Genomic DNA, 19,141 nt, shown 5'->3' with positions numbered 1-19,141 from the left:
AGATTAAACCAAATGTATTTATGCAAGAAATAAATGAATAATACATTGCAAAAAAAAAAAAGACAAATTATTGAAATAAATCCATTAAAAAGCTGTAGTACAACAAGTAGGAAATTAGAATGCTAATTATTATTAGTAGGATATGGCATTCCTATTGAAATATGTTTTTGTTACACAAGTGCTGTATTAAATAACTGCTATGGGCAATCTCAACAGGGACAGTGGGAATCTGAGAGATTGATAGGTAAAGATCTTCAGATTCTCTGTTATCGATCCTTTGATAACACACAATGGGATGGGATTATGGCTTCCTTCTAAAAGTTTTTAAAATCGCAGTCAAAGTCTGTCATTCTGCACACAACGTACTTCCATTGGCGATCTCTGAATGGACAAATAAATAACTCATTAAAAATGAAAAGATACTTTTCATGTTTATTTTTTTTAAAAAAGCTTTTTAAAAGGAAAAAAAAAAAAATTCATAAAACAGTAACCGTATAAAAGCAGCAGGTCAGGGGTGCTCAATCATGGGCCTAAGATCCAATGTTTCAACAGCCAAATCCAAAACACTTAAATTGACATAGCTTTCTAATGGAGCCTCTCTAACTTTAGGTAGTTTGTGGGATGTAATCTGCTGTATGGAACTGCTAGGAATGTATGTCAGTGATTGAGGATTGAACCGTCTCCAATTAGAATAATGTGATGCCTTACATGCTGAAAGAGCCAGGCTTAATCAGCAGGTAAGATTGTACTGTTAATTAAATGTACTCTACTCTGTAATACACTTGCCCCTTTTAAGTGACATGGAAGCCCTAAGGTTTTTGGGAGTAGCATGTATCATGCAGACAGATCCATATATCTATATAGTTATTTCTCTTCTCAGGCATACAAGGTAACAACTGAGAAGACTACATCAGGCAGAACAGTTGGTACTTTCTTGATCAAGAGCTATTACATGTGCACAACAGCAATTATTTCTGTATTTCTTTCTTGCTTTATCCTAATGGAATAACACTGTAAATCTCACTGTATTTTTAATGTAAATTTCCCCAGATTAGTGTTGTAAAGCATTGAATCATAGAACATTATGCTCTAAACTTCCTGAAAACAAAACAATAAGAAATATAAAATGCAGGAAGAAAGCTGCCACTCTTTCCCAGAAGTTATACATTATATAGTTATTTCATGTTTCGTGGATATCATCATAATAGCATAAATGACGGTTAAGTGCATTAATCCAATGTAACTTTCTAGAAGTCTGAAACCTCTTTCGATCAAAGCTAATTTAGTTAATTATTCAAATAAATCTGGTCTTGTACGGAGCATTGCTATGCATAATTTTTTATATAATTAGTGCATTTTTCAGCCACCTGCAAGAATACATTTAAACTTCACCAATGTGTAAAATAATATATAAACTGGACTGGCCACAAAACGTCTTTAAGTTTTTTATGAGCAGCAGCATCTGCAAGCAAAAAGCAATAACCTTTTGGGTCAAATGATTACAGTGAAGATGCCCAAACGATTGCTATCTATAAAAACATGTATAACCCACGAGGAACATGAATAGCAGACACCCACCTGTGCACCGCACTGAAAGTAGTGCTTGCTCCTCTGATGAAATAGCCATAGTTTTCAATAACTATATCACCTTCTTCTTTATAGTACTCTGGTACATCTTCTGTGAACCTTTATTAAAGATAAACAGCATGTTGTGAATAGGGAAACTCATTTAACCTTTTTCATGTGGTGCTATTACTTTTATCCTTGTGTGTTTTTGTTGGCACAGTTGCTGTACAGTTTAAATAACAGACTGACTGATGGAAATCTCTCTGCTGACATTTGATGCCCTTGCACCAGCCTTACGCCTGACTTCAAAAAGCTGGTGGAAACTAGGGTCTCCCAAAAGTGGTAGAAACTGCACATTTATTACTATTAATTATATTTATTATTCAATTGAAATGGTAACATTGCTTATATTTTAGTCAGTGAATGTCTTTCTGATTATTTCTTTATCTGTGTATTTTTAATTGGCGGTTTCTGGCATTTGGATGTGTTGTTGGGTCTGGTGGCCCTCAGGGTTGTTTAGGGCCACCCATGCGGCCCTTTCATTCATTTCAGTTGCCCACCACTGAATTAGACACTATCATTGTCACAGTCCAATCAAGTCAAGTTACATGTAACAAAACAGCCAAGACTGAACAATATGTTCAAATAATGATTACAGTCCTATATAAGTCTGTATGTGGTACATCAAACTCATTGTGCTTTCTTATATGCTGCCTTTGTCCTTGATAATGGCACAACCAATAGCATTGTCCATTACAAACAGGACTGCACATCCTGCAGAATAGCTCATCCTAAATATAGAGTCTGGTTTGTAAAAAGATACTGCAGTTATGCTTCCTGTTCTTAACATATAAAATGCCAAGTCCAATCTAAAAGAAACAGTCAAATTCTCTTTCAGGTGTGTTACCTCCTACTATTAATCATTTTACTGTACGCTAAAGCAAAACTTATCTTAAAAAAAAAAAATAGGATTTCTGCTGCAAGTGCAATGCATTTTTTCCATGCAAATATCCACCTTAACCTTCAGAGGTCTCGCGGGAAATCATTGCTGACAGACTCACGTGCATGAATAAGGGCATCTTCGGCTGTAAACACAGCAGTAAAACTGCCATTCTCGATCCAGGACTGCTGGGAAATACTGGCATTGGACACCAGCTACCAACCCGTTGTTGGAGCAAAGTTAATACCTTGAAAGAAAAACCCATATATTATTTCATATTCTCTTTCTACACACAAATGTGCTGATATACAGTACAGTGCTGTTTCACACTATCTGACTGCTGTAGCAATGGACTGAAATTATTGATTAGTCATTACTGTGATTAATGAAGGACAAATCATATAAAATTACTCTTGTCTGCCAGCATTTCAGGCTGGAAAACTGTAGTATCACCTACAATAAACACATTTTAATGTATTGAGAAGTACATTACATCCAACAGTGAAGACACCAGCCTTAAAAATGAATGCAAAATCTTTGTTTTGGCAAGCACACTAGTTACTACTCTGCACACTGTACTGAGCATGAACTGGTCGATTCCTGGCAGTTAATGACCTCCTCTCAGCCAACCTGACAAGCTTTCATTCCACACAATTTGTAATGCCCCTACCATGAATGGCAGCTGTAAGCTATTTTGCACTTCAGCCACACATACAGGTAGTGGACAAAAAAATGGAAACACCTGGGTAAATGAGGGACACCAAGTCTATTGAAAGCAAGGGCTTCCACACAGGTGTGGCTCATGTGTTAATTAATCAAATAACATCCCAGCATGCTTAGGGTCATGTATAAAAATGCTGGACAGGCCTGGTTCCCTATAATTATGGCTAGCATGGCTGCAGAGGAGACCTCAGTGACTTTGAAAGAGGGGTGATTGTTGGGTCGCGTTTGGCAGGAGCTTCAGTGACCAAGACAGCTCAACTTGCTGATGTTTCACGAGCAACGGTGTCTAAGGTGATGTCGGCATGGAACTCCGAGGGAAAGACATCATCAGCAAAGGGCAACAGTGGGCGGAAGCGCATACTCCAGGATCGTGATATCCATGCATTAATTCGAAGTGCAAGACAAAACAGGCGAGCAACTGCAGATCAACCTGGGGCTCGAGCAGCCAGTTTCAAAAACGGTCTGCTGAGAACTCCACAGAGCGGGATACCATAGTGGCCCAATGCCCTATTAAGTGACTATTACATTGGTGTTTCCATGTTTTTGTCCACTACCTGTACAATAGGGATATAACAAAAAATACAGTGATGATGATGTTGATACTGTTTGTTTTTAGTTTTGGTTTTAAAAATATCTTACAGTAGGTGTAACTATAGCTTTATAGTGAAAAAGTAATACATTATCTACCAGTCGTGATGAACTCTTAAACCGAAGAGACCAGATAACCTGTACAGTTTACCATGGTAAATGTCTAAGTTTATCATACCTCACCATATCTATTGTATGTTCTGCCTTGATTTCACAATGCTCCACTACACTGGAGTTTGCTTTTTTTTTTAACTTCTATAATGAATTGACAGCAGCACTTGAGGTTACAGTAGCTGTAGAAATTGCTTTGTAATATGTTTATTGTTTAACAAAGCATAGAGCAACCACAAAACGAGCCAATTGTGTTTTGTCAGTGAAACGTGATCCATTTCTTTGAAAATGTCTAGACTTGGCACATGGTTAATCCCTTGAGGGAAATTGTTTTCATAAACTGGAAGCATGTGAGTGGATTTTCACCTCAGTGGGATGACCTCATGCTGAGAACAATTAGCTTAGTCGAAGAACACTTACTGGAGTCTATTAGCTTAGTAAACTGTCACAGTGTAGGTGCAGCTGATATATAAAAAACATATATAAAAGATGCTGTTGAATGTGTGCTAAAATAACGAGACACAACATCATAGCTAAGATATTTGTTTTTGAAGTATACCATTAATTTTGACAAAACAGAATAAAATGTACAGCTCAGTACCAAAAAGGTATTTTAAGATATTAAAGTTTTATTTTCAGTAAACCATATCACACGTCATTTGTACTCATTTGAGTGTATAGTACTGTATTACAATGTACACTACTTATTAGTATGCCCATGGTTTATGAATAAAGGCCTGTCTGTCTGACTTATGTTTTTTTAAGGTCCCTGACTGTGATGAAGGAGCAGTGTTGTGTGATTCTCTGCTGTTTTGGTTTCTGACCCCTGGCTCTCTTGTATAGTTGTTAAGACACTGGATTGTGGTGTGAGCAGTCCACCCCTGTTACATATGGACATCAATAAACATGAAACTGTTCTTATTGCTATAGAAATGACTGCAATTCCAAAAATTCAAATGAAGACAATATCTCATATCATCATCTTACAAAACAGGTTTGCTTATCTTTTAGGCTGACTGACCTGGAAACCAGTGAAGTCATGGAAATTGCTAAATGCTTGAGAAATGCTCTTTGAAGCAAAAGGACACCTCATCCTGTGCTTTAGCTTCAGCAAAGCCCATACAACACATTCCAACAAAAGGAGTTCAGAGTGAGTAAATGAAGACCTTTGTTCCTGTAATTCATACAGTTCACTGTAAGTTCTGTTATGGCCTATTGAATGCAAAAGCTTTCCCTCTTTAAAGGGCACATAAGAACCTTTTTATTTTATTGTGTTCCCATGTATTGCTACAACTGTTTACGTAAGGTGAGTATATTGTTTTATTTATTTATTTATTTATTTATTTTACATTTTTACCACTTTTTTAAACTTTTGAATTACATTCCCTGACTCAAGATGGCTTCCCATGTACCTGCATGGACCTCTTAGAACTACATTTCCCATCATCCTCCTGCTCACATATGTAACTAAAATGGATTTACCGGTGAGCAGTATGATGATATGAAATGTAGTTCTGAGAGACCCACGTGGGTACATCGGAAGCCATCTTGAGGCAGGGAATGTAATTTAAAAGTTTATAAAAGTGGTCAAAATGTTAAAAAAAAAATAATAATACACACACCTTAACATAAACAGTTGTAGCAACACATGGAACATGTAACACAATAAAATAAAATGGTATTTATGTGCTCTTTAAGTAAATGGATGAAGTCATGTGATTGCTCATTGCAGAAACATATCAGAGTTATAAAGAAGGAACAAACCACAGAAACAAAACAAGGAACAAAGGGAAGGAAGGAACAAAACACAATCACCCATCATTTACAACTACAATGTTAAATGTTACAGTCCTTATTGATACACACAGAATAGGCAAATCAGTGTATGCAGTTAAGGGTTAACATTTGTGCATGTTGTTTTAATAGACATTAAATGCACAAATAAACTGGCACCACTATCCAGCAGATAAAAAAAAATGCAGGAGGAATGTAAATATCAGCAAATGCCAATCATGGAAAGTCAGTAGTCTGTTTGTTATCTTGCAGGTGCTTTCCGAATGATTTATTATGTGCTGAAATAATCAGAAAAGAAAGCTGGTATAGGACCTGCTTTCTCGATGGGCAGCACAAATACATCACCTACCAGTCCTTACTGCAACATACAGGATGTTGTCATTTTCAAATACCATGTGATTATTGAATAGGGTCTTTGAGTATCAAAACTATGAAAACCAGCATCTCTAAAAGTGCATGAAAGTATTATAAATGTACTTTAAAATGTAAGTGTGTAGAATAATAATACTAAAATCATAATGAAGCCAATCAAACTCATTTTTAAGAAGTTTGTAAGAATATTTTTTAGCAATATTTTAGAGTTCATCCCTAACCAGTTACGTTACAGTATGCACTGTATGTTCCGAATGAATTCATTTAGATGTTGTTTCCATAGTGGGAGTGAAAACAGAGGAGGCTTGTGATTCACAAGACAAGGGGAACAATAAGTGATGCAAACCAGAGAGGGCTGAGGCAGCCTGGATCCAAATTGGAACCCTGGATCAAACACAAATTATTGGCACGCAAATGACCGGGGTTCATATTCATACACTGAAGTACAAGCATGTTACACAGAGACAGTTTCAAGTTGTTAGAACCATCCCTATATTTAAAAGGATTTTGATTAACTCGCGTAGTTTTACTAATAAGAGTCATGGCCACCCAATCTGTATCAAAGTAGTACCGACTATGCCAGCATGGGAGTTACCTGTACAGAGAACTAGAAATAAAATAATAATAAATTAACCGTGCGCTTGCACCTTAGCAGGGCACACTGACTAAAAAGAAAAGGCTTGCACAGGTTTGATAATACTTCCACAGGGGAGCCACACCACCTAAAGTTCACCACCTGCCAGAATTGAGAACACAGACCACAGCATATACATTTAAAATACTTTATTCAGTTGACCACCCATTTCAGCCATTTAATCAATTAATATCAAATGCAACTTATGGTACACACATATGCCTCTAGTACTACCGTCTGGGACATACAGGCGACCAGCATGTTCAGCTACTCGCTTCCCACAATTTATTAGAATCCATATAATTAACACTGGATCCAGTATTCACCAATTTATTTCCCTTCCCCCATGAGTGCCACTCACCCAGCCAAACCCTGTATCCCTCAGCTCTAATTACCATACAAAGGGCGTTTCCAGATTTATGTTTCTCTCTCACCACTCGACATTTGTGGTCATTTATCTGTGCGCTCAGTGAATCTTGTGAGAAGAGGAAATGGGCAGTAGATTCTTATCCCACTGTGCACTGGTATTTGAGATGAAATTAATTCTGTGGAACTGTTGCACCCAGTCACCAGCAGTCTGTATTAAACCATGCGCTTCCTGGTTCTCTGTGTCCACTCTGCTCGAGTTCTCTCTCTTGTCTACGGCTTCTCCTTTCCTCTATTTCTGCTTGACTGCTGTTTGGCTGATTCAACCTCTTGCTTTCTTCTCTTCATGGCTCTGTCTATCATTTCGATTGCCCTCCTTTCTCTCTCTCTTGCTCTGCACCTCTCTCGTTTCTTCTTCAGCGTTGCTTTCCTCTGCTTGCTTTCTCTCCCCTGCTCTGCCCTGAGTCTCTCTGGGTCTTTCTCGGGCCCTCCACTGCTCTATGTGTCTGTTACTTACAGGTAGAGCAGGTGGGGCACTTGTCTCTCCTCCAATCTCTACAAGAGGAAATAAAAATGTGCTAATTGGATTAAATACCATACAGGTGTAGCGCTCTAAGAGGAATACAAAAATGTGCTTGAATAATTAAACAAACAAGTACAAACTTGTGCACAAGAAAAGAAAAAATCATAAAATGGAAAACACACTCACACAAAAAATGTATCACAAATCCCGACTCACTCACTGATTCACTGTGTGACCCTGAGCAAGTTACTTAACCTCCTTGTGCTCTGCCTTTCAGGTGAGATGTTGTTGTAAGTGACTCTGCAGCTGATGCATAGTTCACACACCCTAGTCTCTGTAAGTCACCTTGGATAAAAATGTCTGCTAAATAAACAAATAATAATATTATAAATAACTATATTGACATGATGATATGTTTTGAAATGCCCTAACCTTAGTCTTTGTTAGCCAGTTCAGCCAAAATCAGTATGTACTTTTTGCATTTTTGTTATTTCTAAAAGCTGATTTAGTTTAATAAGTAAAATGTAATATTTGTTTTTGTATCCCTATTCTGTACTGTGTTTGTATAACTATTTTGTCTGCAAAACAAGTGCTTGTGTCCCAGGAAAACTCCCTATTTTACAAAATGAATGCAATTAGTATATTTGACTTTGCTTTTGCTAACTGAATCCAGTGTTTTCTGAAGTAACACAATTATTTTGTACGCCTCATGTTGGTACTTTCTAACATTTCTGGTCTTCAATAAGAACATAGGGGACAAGCAATAAAAATGGTAAAGTCCATAAAAACTAAAGCATGCATGGTAGAAAATCCCCATAATGTATGCACATTTATAGAGTCATGTGACATATCATGTGGTCCACTGGACCTATATAATCGGTGTAAGACTTGTGTGCAAATATTAAGCCACAATAATGGAAAGGCAGATACATCTCAGTGACTTCACAAGATACATGATAGTGTGTGCCTGTGCAACCAGAACGTCCTTCAACAGAAAACAAAATTCCAGTCTCAAGTAAGGCACAATGGATGGAGCCTGCCGACCACTGCAATGTACAGTGAAAAAAGACTGACTTACCTAAATAACATAATGCTTCAACACACTTGTTTGAACTCAAACCAAGAGCTACATGGTCCTTCCTGCTAGTGAGACCATTCTTTTTGTTTCTGCTGACACTTGAATCACAGAAGGAATAAAAGGGTTTCCACAACACTACTGTTCAGTTATTTATTTGTATTAGCTGCACTGCTCACATAATATAATTTATAATTCTGCAAATTGAAATTTCACCAATAAATGACATCCCTTATATAAAGAAAAAAATAATAGCAATAGTTTTGACAGAGAGTATAGAAAAATAGAAAGCCAAATATACTTATAAACTTGGAGCTGGAAGCTTGCACTCTGCATTTTCATTATTTTATTAAGTTCAGTTGCCCTGGGGCTGTGCATTATGCAGAAGTAAAAACTTTAGGAATCTGAACCATGTAATCCGGATGCCTCCGGAGCTTGTGATTTTAGTGCTCAGTCATTAAAGGTGCAGGGCATTGGCATTGAATTCATGATGTTGACAGCGGCTTGCTCGCTTTATAAAAGTTATGTTGCAGTTTTGTAAAGCTTAGCTGTATTCCAACCAAACCTTTGTTTTTATGTTTGACAAGCAAGTCTAAGTTTGTAGAGAAAGAGCAATGCTAGTACTGCATGTTCCTCTGGCTGTGTTGCAATGATTTGTGAAGTGACCCGTCTTGCCTTTGACGTCCCTGGGTTTGAACAATGGCATCCATTTGCAGCTGAATGGAGAGAGAGCATTTCTGGTTAGTGCCCAAGTTGTGGATCCTACTTAACACGTATCACCAACATTATTTAAAGAGATTATAAAAGACACTTAATAAATGATAAATATCTGAATTATGTTTTTTTATATATCAAAATGAAATAAAAGGTATTTGGAGTTTTCTTTAACAAAATTCAAATCCAGTCGCTTTCAGGTTCCGGTTTGAACCTTCACATTCAGGTCTTCAACAGTAGTTTTCATTTTGCCTGGCCTTGTGCTCAATGCATTGTGACCTGTCTGAAGCTGGCTGTGTATCTATCCTTGCACTCAAAGCAGCAATAGCTAAAATGCTATTTTTCATTCTGCCACAAGGCTCAAGGTCAGTGTGCACAAGTCTGAAATTACAGCAGAGCAGCGAAAGAGATTGCAAAAATTTCCATTTTCCTCCAGTGCCAGATACGAGTCAGGTTTCAAAATCACCCGTTCATGGTACAATTGGACAGATGTACCACAGGACTAAGAATAAGCATGCCTCTGATATAGGTTAAAAAAAGAAGAAATACATGGATACATTATTCATGGGTTCAGTCCTTCAATAGCAGACAGTAGCTGGACTCCCAGAATAGTAAATAGCTTGTGAAAACATAGGGTCTGGATTAGAGAAAATAGTCAAAGGTAAAACATTCTCCACAGAGCTGCCTGGGACAGGGGATCCTAAGCTTTCTTGACTCAAGACCCTCCATGACATGAGGCATGACATTAAGTTAGTAAGTGTTACATACAAAATACTGCACCTAACATCTGCTTGTATGTAAATCATTTGATACCCGGCCTGGGGAACATAATTTTTCAGGTGTCACAGTGTCATTAGGGAGAGAATGTTTCTCTGTGTCCCGCTCCCCCCATTAAACCAACTCCCAAGCTTTCTTACAGGATAGCCAAGGTTTTTAAATCCCTTTTCTTTACCTAATTTTTTTTTTTTACCACATTATAGATAAACCAAGGAAAATGTGTTCTTCTTAGTATCTAATCACTTCCTTTGCAGTAGGTCACATGACCTGATTGCAGAAAGACAATTGGAGTGTAACTGATTTTGTACAAGGAATAGAGCAACTTTTACGTCTATCTTTGAAATTTCTGCTTCTTCTAAATTAAAGTATAAAATTCAAGCAAAGAACCGAAAGATATTTTGGGACCTGATAATATTTCTATTGCTAAAGAGAGATACATGTAAGAAAATGTATTTTAATTTGTGGTTCTCTCTCCTTTAATGAGTTTATTAAACATGCAACTATTTTTCTTTTTGTCTAAAGAAAAATCCAGGTGGTTGTAAGCAGGTGTGATTGCAATATGGGTTTAGTGGCTGAAAACATTCACTGCAATGCATGTTTATATTGTTGTTGAACTACATACACGATTTCAGGTTCATACAGCACACTAGAAATGTAAACCTTTAGATGCTGCACACAGCTTAGTTTAAAAAAAGCAATTGAAAGGGGCTGTAATTGATTTACTGATTGATCCCAAAGAAGATAACGAAAGGGATTAGATTAAATCAGGCTCCTGCTAGTATGTCCGTAGACTGTGCCAGTAGTGTAGGTCATTCTGTGCTGTACTTTGAAACAGTGGTGGGTGGAAGTAACTTAAATAGTAAATAGTTTAGAAACCAGAACAGACCAGCATTAGCAGCTCATTTTTAAAGCTCTCCTTCTGTGGGATACAGTCTATGGGCACCACCAGCACATACTTGTTAAACCATGGCTCACAGCCCAGAGCTGGATCTATAAGTGAATTCCTCCGCTGCTGATTTAAAACTAAATGATTGATAATAGGTTAAACAGCTTATACAGCTTTACTGTGTGTTTACCCTCTATCATCTTAACTGCAACAAGTTCAACCAACGCTTTTACATCCTTTTCATTTTAGCTTTGTACTTGAAAAGGTTGGAAATCCACAATCAAAAGATCCAATACAGTTTATTTACTGAACAAATACCCTTTAGTTATAAGGTAGCAGTAAAAGTATTTCAACATAATTAGTATTTTATACTCCATTTAAATCTCAATAAGCTTTCTATGTTTATGTGACATAAACAAGTATTTGCCTCATTAGAAATGAGTGTCTCAGGGTCATATGTGTAGGGTAGCAAAAGAGAGCACTGCAGTTCAGTCTTGTGTCTTGTTGCTTCCTCTGTTTTGATTGGGTGGAAAGAAGTCTACTGATTCACCATAGCAACAAGTGTGTTTAAAACATAAATGAGTTGGCTGCTAAATAATGTAGTGGTGCTTGTTGTGGAGATGAGTAGAGCATTCTAGTGCTAACATTGTACAGAGACCCAGTTTAACAAATTCCAAAAACACATTGTTTCCTTCCTTTTTATATATGTTTTTGCAAACGTTGATGTTGCCAGCTATTCACTTAGGTTAAAAAAAAAAATCCCCAAAAATGAAGAAACATCTGAAACGCTAAATGTTCGTAACTCAAAATTGTCATGCTCTCAGCCAGTTAATTATGCTGGACACTAAGGACACATAGAGGCTTTTTAAAAAGTACCAAATAACAAAACAAAAACAAGTGTTAAAGATTACTGGTGGTTTTTCAGCATTTTATACACTTAGAATTTATTAATTGCATGCAGTTCTCATACTTTTAGTTATTTGGTACTTTTAGAAAGACGCCCTATCATTTTCAGTCTACTTGGCAAAACAAGTTTGGATTATAATGGAAATAGATGCAGTAACATTGCACTGCATCTCCATGAAATCAGTTGAGTTGTGGCAAACATAACAACAACAAAATAGTGAAACATAAAAATGGGAAATTATTGTATTGTTTTACACAAATATGAGAGTGTGTTACTGTTTTCTGTGGTATCACTATTGTAAAATCTTAGCAAAGTCTACTAAGGCACAGTAAATAAACAATTAACTCAGCCATGTTAAAGCATAGCAAGTCCATAGTATTTAACAAGTACGGTAAACTGCAAAATGACCAGGGAAATCTACCTGGTTGAATTTATATAAGGGATCGATCACTTCAGAGAGGTAAAGCTGCTCTCTTAATCACCTCTTAAGAGCACAAGTCAAGCCTGTGCACATACACGTTCACGCCACGGTTGCAGTCTAGCTGAAAGGCATCTCAGAACATGCTCTGTGTGTAGACTGCATCTTATTGTACAGAGATGTCCTCGCATGCAAGCTGTGAAAAATGATGTATCTTATATTAAGAGACACCCCACATACAACATACTAACTAATTATAAATCACAAAAACAGGTATTGTAGCCAGGACATCTGTACACAGGATAAGATGTAGTGGCGTTTTGATCAATCTTAGCAGTGGTTTCATTGTGTGTACAATGTGTGCATTCGATTTCTTGTTGAACTTGAAGTCAAAAGCCTTCTCACTGAATAAATTGGTATATACTGCAGTGAATGTGCAGTATATACCAATACAATATTTCATAAATCCCTCCAATTTTATTCACTTTTCTTCATTTATTCAGGCCTAAATCACTGTTACAGGTTTATTTTTTTATGCAATTTGGTAAAAAAAATTAAGTATTGTATAATATCGATATTATTCTACCAGTGACAAGTTTACTGTCGTTCTCGTGTTGCCATTGAAAATCATTGCATGTACCTGCAATAATAGAAGTTGCACTTTTGCACAAATCAAAAAATGCAAACTTTGGATTCTGATGAGGGTACTCCATCATCAAAATGTAGCTCTTCTGTCTGGACACTTTAGGTTCACCTTTACTTGACAACAAGAACAAATAAGTATAATCCAAGCCTGAAGTTAAATACCATTTTATAAAACAATCCTACAAAGTCCTATACATTTAAAACTATAAAACAGAGCTTTAATTGCAGTCAATTTACAATAAAAATAATAATTGCAATGGCTTATAAACATACAGAGGTGCCAGGAATACATAAAACATTGCTGTACAGTGATGTAATCACACTGCTCTTGCCAAAAAAAAAAATTAACTCCAGTCCATGGATAACTTGTTTCATCACTGTCCTTATAGCAGATTAAAAGGAGTACTCTACCTGATAAAACAAACTCATAGGATGATAGTAATTATGTTACATAAAAAAATCCTAAAATGGTCCTTATTGTTGTTTTGTTATACTTCTTTAAAGCCACTGAAAGTATTCTGGCACCATAATTATAATTTACTCCCAGCAAAAAAAAAAAAAAAACAATTGTTACAACCTCAAATGGGCCCCCAGTTGTTTATCAAGTAAAGGCACTGCCAAATGGAGAGCAGGGTGAGTCATATGAACATGAGCTTGTTGGTTGATGGTGCCCACGGGGAGCAGTGCATTAGCCTTTGAATACCCCGTGGGTTGGTGATGAAGATTGGCTGGGTATACAGTTTTTCGACTCACTACCCTGACTGGCCAGGTACAATTCCAGATGAAAAATGTCCAGGCTGGAACCTCACCTCCAGGGTTAGGTAGCTTGACAATATCCATTTAGCAGGTGACAAAAGGCAATTGGCTTGACAGCAGGAACAGAGGTTGCCTATTGTACTTCTGGGTGCGTACGAGTTCTCACTGGTTTTACAACCATCCCGTTCAACATTTTTATTTCCTTTTTTATATTTTTATTTTTAGTGTTACTGTATCATTTAACAACAGACTTTGTTTCTGATGTTGAAAACGGCCATTACACATCCAACAACAGTGACACTACAAATACAAAACCACAATGACATGTATTTAAAGTAGCTTGTGTAATCACAATAATTCCAGTAATTCTAACCTAATATGTATTGTCATCCCTGCCCTGGAGGAGCGCAGTTGACACAGAAGCTTCACTCATCGCCTTTCCAGTATCGATCACTGCTTTTCCTATGAATGCCATGTTTTCAGTGTCGGTTGCGTTAATTCATGCAACCTCCGTTTTAGCAATCAAAACATGTTCTTCACGAAAAGCTTGAAACAAAATACCATTCAAAAATCAAATCCCTCTTTACCATAATGTGTGTGTGTGTGTTTCATATTGTGAGACAAAATTATGGCAATACATATTAGGAGGGATTAACTGGAATTATTTTGTTAGCTCTTTGTATTTTAAATTGTTATTAAAGACATTTCAAATTAAATGTTACCAAGACAATGAACTGTTTCACAGCTTGTCCAACTGATTCTAAATCCATTTTCATTGATACATTTTGTGTACAGAATAGAGGGCAAAAAATGGATTTATTGAAAGATAAATGACTATAAGGTATGATGATAAAATGAAATGTATTCCTGCACTTATTATTTTTAATATTTATACACACTTTTACTGATTACAAATATGCTTTCTGCACCACCTAAAATAATAGTGTACTGGATCTATTGCAACAAAGGGTTGATTTTCCATCTAGCATAGCTTCCTTCTTTAGTTTAGCACTGTTTAACCTGAGAAAAGGTTTAAAAACACACAAAAATGTCTTTAAATCATTCATTAAAACAGTCTTCTCTACTGATGCCCTGCAGATATCTGTTATCCTTTTAAAATAAGTTTATATCTAACAGTGTTTCCACGGTAATCAAATATTTTATATCCATGATCCAGCCAGTTACAGTATTTGTTTGCTCTCCAAAGCAACGGAATGGCAGCTTCCTGCCATTTGTTTTCTTTTTTTACAGGACTTTTCTTTAGCAGCCAAAACAATAATCTACGTTTTTAATGACCTTTCCCTACATTTCTCATGAATTGTTTGATTTTGTCTTTCTTTCTAAACTGTAGCCTCAGCTGCACAGAAGTTTGCTGGTAAATGTGGTACATGTGCAGTACCTTTAATTAAAGTAGAAATAGTAAAGGGTGATTCAATCATATCAGTGCTTACTAAAATGAGGCATGAGAACAACAACATCCAGCATAAAATGGAGTTATATTTTAATACCTACTTAGCCTGGGAATTAGTTGAATTATTTTGTAACATTCTGTTTTAATAATCCTTAGAGTATTTTTGGTTTGAGAAAAGACATTTCAAGACAATTCAATTAACCATTTACTTCATAGCTGAACCCTGTAAACAAAAATCTTATAGACATAAAGAAAGGTGTTAAATATGGTAACATAACTTCTAGTTCAAGAGACTAATAGCTCAGTACATCTAACCAATTTAATTACATGTTTTAGAAAACAGGAGAGAAGCAATTCAATAATACCCTTCGATGTACCTAAAGTTGTAAATATAAAAAACAGTGTGTTAACATGCAGTACCATTTATAGCAGTGTTGCAAATACCATTTTAATTTGGTCTATACAAAAGGTTGACTTACCAAGAGACACATCAAAGAACTGCAATTTATGAATACCTAAAAGAGGTTCCCTCTACTTTTATTTTTCCTGTAATCGGTACCACATACATAGCAAAAAGCTGTTTAAGCTTAACCCTTTTAGAGTTTACATTATTAAGCTGTGCATGCCTCGCATCTTCAGACCAGTTATGCAGTAACACTGCCTGTAGACCCACCAAAGTCATGACAAAAGGAATGCCATACCATTCCTGCCCTCCACGGTTGATGTCGTCCCACCAGCACTCGGTTGGTTCCCCCATGGTAGATGGCGTGGGCTGGCACTCGAAGGTCCACAGCCTGTCTGAGCCCTCCTTCTCAAGTAGCTCCTGATGGCCGTAATGATTTCCCCGTGAGGGCATTGGAAGTTGAAGCCCTGTCTGTACATGTTTACCCAGGGCTCGTCTGGGATAAAGTTGGGCTGACTAGTAACCACTGCCAGGAAAGGTAAAGCACACAGCAGGAAGAACAGAGCCATGGTGCAGGCTCTGCTCTGGACTCTGTGACTGGCCTCTATGATTATGTTGGCTCTGTTTTAAGGGCCTTGGACATTTGTTTCACAGATGTTTAATAACAGCATCCTGAGACAATATGTCATAAACCAAGAATATGTTTATTGATGTAAATTAGCTCCAGTCCAGCTTTTAAGGTGGATTATTTGCCAGCACTGGGCTAATGGAGGCAGGGATTTGTTACTGTAGTTTAAAGGGGCACTACTACCTCTATTTGTTCTACATACAAGGTTTATTTTCTTAAAATAAATATTGTAACATTTTTCAGATGTTTTTTGGCTTGGCAGATTCTAATATTCAATTATGGTTTTACTGTACACTGTGTATATAATGAGCCTAAAACACACAGATATTGTTCATATATATATATATATATATATATATATATATATATATATATATATATATATATATATATATTATTATCAACTTCAGCATTGTTGGTTCTTTTTCATCTCTGGACCAACATAACAATTTCCTTTAATTGTTGTGCACGATATAGTCCACGTGAAGTTCTGGTAATCTAAACGGCACATAGAATGTAATATTGATAACTTCCAACGTGGAACTGTACATGGTTAAATTTTAAATTTTCCTTCTTTTTTTGTTGAACAAGACTAAACTATTGGCATGTGCGAGACTACAACAGAGACATTTTGAAATTAAAACTGGAAACTGCTAAACTGAGAAACTGGGACAACTCACTTAAATATCAGGCTGGGATTGCAACAGCCAGATCTGTTGATGAGGGGTGAAAATGTTCAGCTCTTGAAAGTAATCCCAGAAAAAAAGGTCCATGAAAACACTTTATAAATTAGTCCAACAGAGCAGTCAAAACTGGCACAGGCCTGTGACAGGACATGAGTGGTGTGGGGAATAAAGTGAATGTCGAGACAAAATGTCTGTATTTGTTAATACAAATTAAACAATAATAAACAGTCGCCCCTATACCAACAATGGTATAGGGGAAGCCAATACGGCGGGTTTGCAGTCCCCAAAGAAAATGACACTCCAAACCACAATCCTCCGTGCATGAAACTGTGCTCTGTATTTCCCGGGGAAAGTGGTGTTCGTGTCTGTGCTGTGCTTGTGCAGTGAAAGCAAGTGCTCAGGGGTTTTGTGCTGGCTCCGTGGCTGCAGCTCCTGGGTCCCTCGTTCCTCCTCTGCAATACACAAAAAACAGTAACAAACATAACACTCCAGCGCGTCCCCGTAAGGGACCATACTCACGTAACTGAATCCCCTTTGCACCACCAAACTCCTCCCTGCAATCAGCCTGTTGCCATGGTGTAACCAATCGTTGCCTGACCCATATCTGATCGCCATGGAGTTGTTTGGAGTACTTGCAGCTACGCATCTTCCCTAAGATGGCCAACTTCCGGGTTCCACCTACCATCGAGTCCACCAGTCGAGGGGAAAACCTAAAGCCAACCTTACACAGCGCCTTTTCTGGTCGGGAAGGAGATTTACAGCTCAGATACCTTCACTATGTCACAAGGTCAAAAGCATGTTTTTCTTTATTTCTACTTATTGTTTTGTATTGCTGCCATTTGCCCAAGGACCACCTTGGAAATTAAACTTGTAGTCTCAGGGAGTATTTATCCTGGTTAAACTTAATTGAAATAAGGCTACTATTCCACTGCCCAATGTTGTCATGCCAAGATGCATAATTGTTGACAGGTCAGCTTTAATTTGATTTGTGTCAACCTCTAGAAAAAGCATTATAACATATACTAGCATTGTCATATATTGTATCTTACTGACCCTCAGTACCGATGAGAATTCTTTACATACTAACATGCTTGCAGAGGCAGTGGAGGTCAATCATTGAAACAACAGGATGCACATTGAGACTGATGTCTAGAATGGGGTTTGTGGCAGCAGAAACACGCCTTAATAGTACAGCTACTGGGAAAAATATATATGTACCGCAGAAGAAGAAAAAAGCTTCTTTACGCTCTAAACGCTGAAGCAACGCTGCTATTCATTTAAAATAACTATAATACAAACTTCATTGTGAAGGATATCTGTGTGTTTTTTTCTAGATTACCACATAATTATTAGCATATTATAGGCCTTGCCTGCCTGTAATCGGTATGGTTCTGCAGAATCCGGCTTCATGCATACATAACACATTTACATTTATGGACAAAACTTTTGCATCAGTCTATAGAATTAACGCATTTTTCTTCATAAGTTGGAATGAAACCTGCTGAATAATGTTACATTAACATATTGAATTACGTACCACTTTATAGTTTTCCATCTACTTAACGAAAAACTGACAAAAATTGAAACATTGTAGTTTCTTTGATTACATGATGTTAAATAAAATATCACAAATTCTGTTCATATAGGTTTCTTTTTAATTACGTCTCAATCATAAAATTCTAGGTAATGGAAAACTGTTGGCCACAGCTGTATATTATTGGTGCAGCTGTCATTAGGCATATACATGGTAGTGGTGTACATAATTAAACATGAATTTCTATTGAAATTCTGACCAAAGCTTATTGTTTTGGTCGATGGAAAATACAGTAATGAAGTTTCACACTTCTACTGTGTCATCTTTCTAATGTTTAAGGCTTTTATTAATATGTTATTAGAATGGTATTTAGCTGCTTTTGTTTTATACTTGTTAGCATTTAAAATCAACAACACCAATACATATTACAAACTGAACAAGTGTTTAAATCATAACTACAGCTATCTGTAACATGAAATAATCACCAGCAAAGACCAGCAACTTTACAACTTGACATGAACCTGATATATGACTCACGCTGCACATCACACATCTGAGCTTTTACCAGGTGAGCCACGGGGACTGAGGGGGTATTTATTATATCCTGCTGGGAGTTTTATTTACCGGTACTTGAATTTAGACAGGACACCAGGATGAACACTGCTGCTGTAGTCATATTGGCCA

General features: G+C 36.9%; 1 pseudogene; it reads right to left on the bottom strand.

Annotated features, from left to right (window-relative positions):
• Positions 1–207: 207 nt before the first annotated feature.
• On the bottom strand, positions 208–16,227 carry LOC117406633 (dermatopontin-like; annotated as a pseudogene).
• Positions 16,228–19,141: the final 2,914 nt, after the last annotated feature.

This window comes from Acipenser ruthenus, chromosome 8 (genome assembly GCF_902713425.1).
Source record: "Acipenser ruthenus chromosome 8, fAciRut3.2 maternal haplotype, whole genome shotgun sequence".
Taxonomy (NCBI): domain Eukaryota; kingdom Metazoa; phylum Chordata; class Actinopteri; order Acipenseriformes; family Acipenseridae; genus Acipenser; species Acipenser ruthenus.
This window is presented reverse-complemented; position numbering and strand designations above follow the sequence as displayed.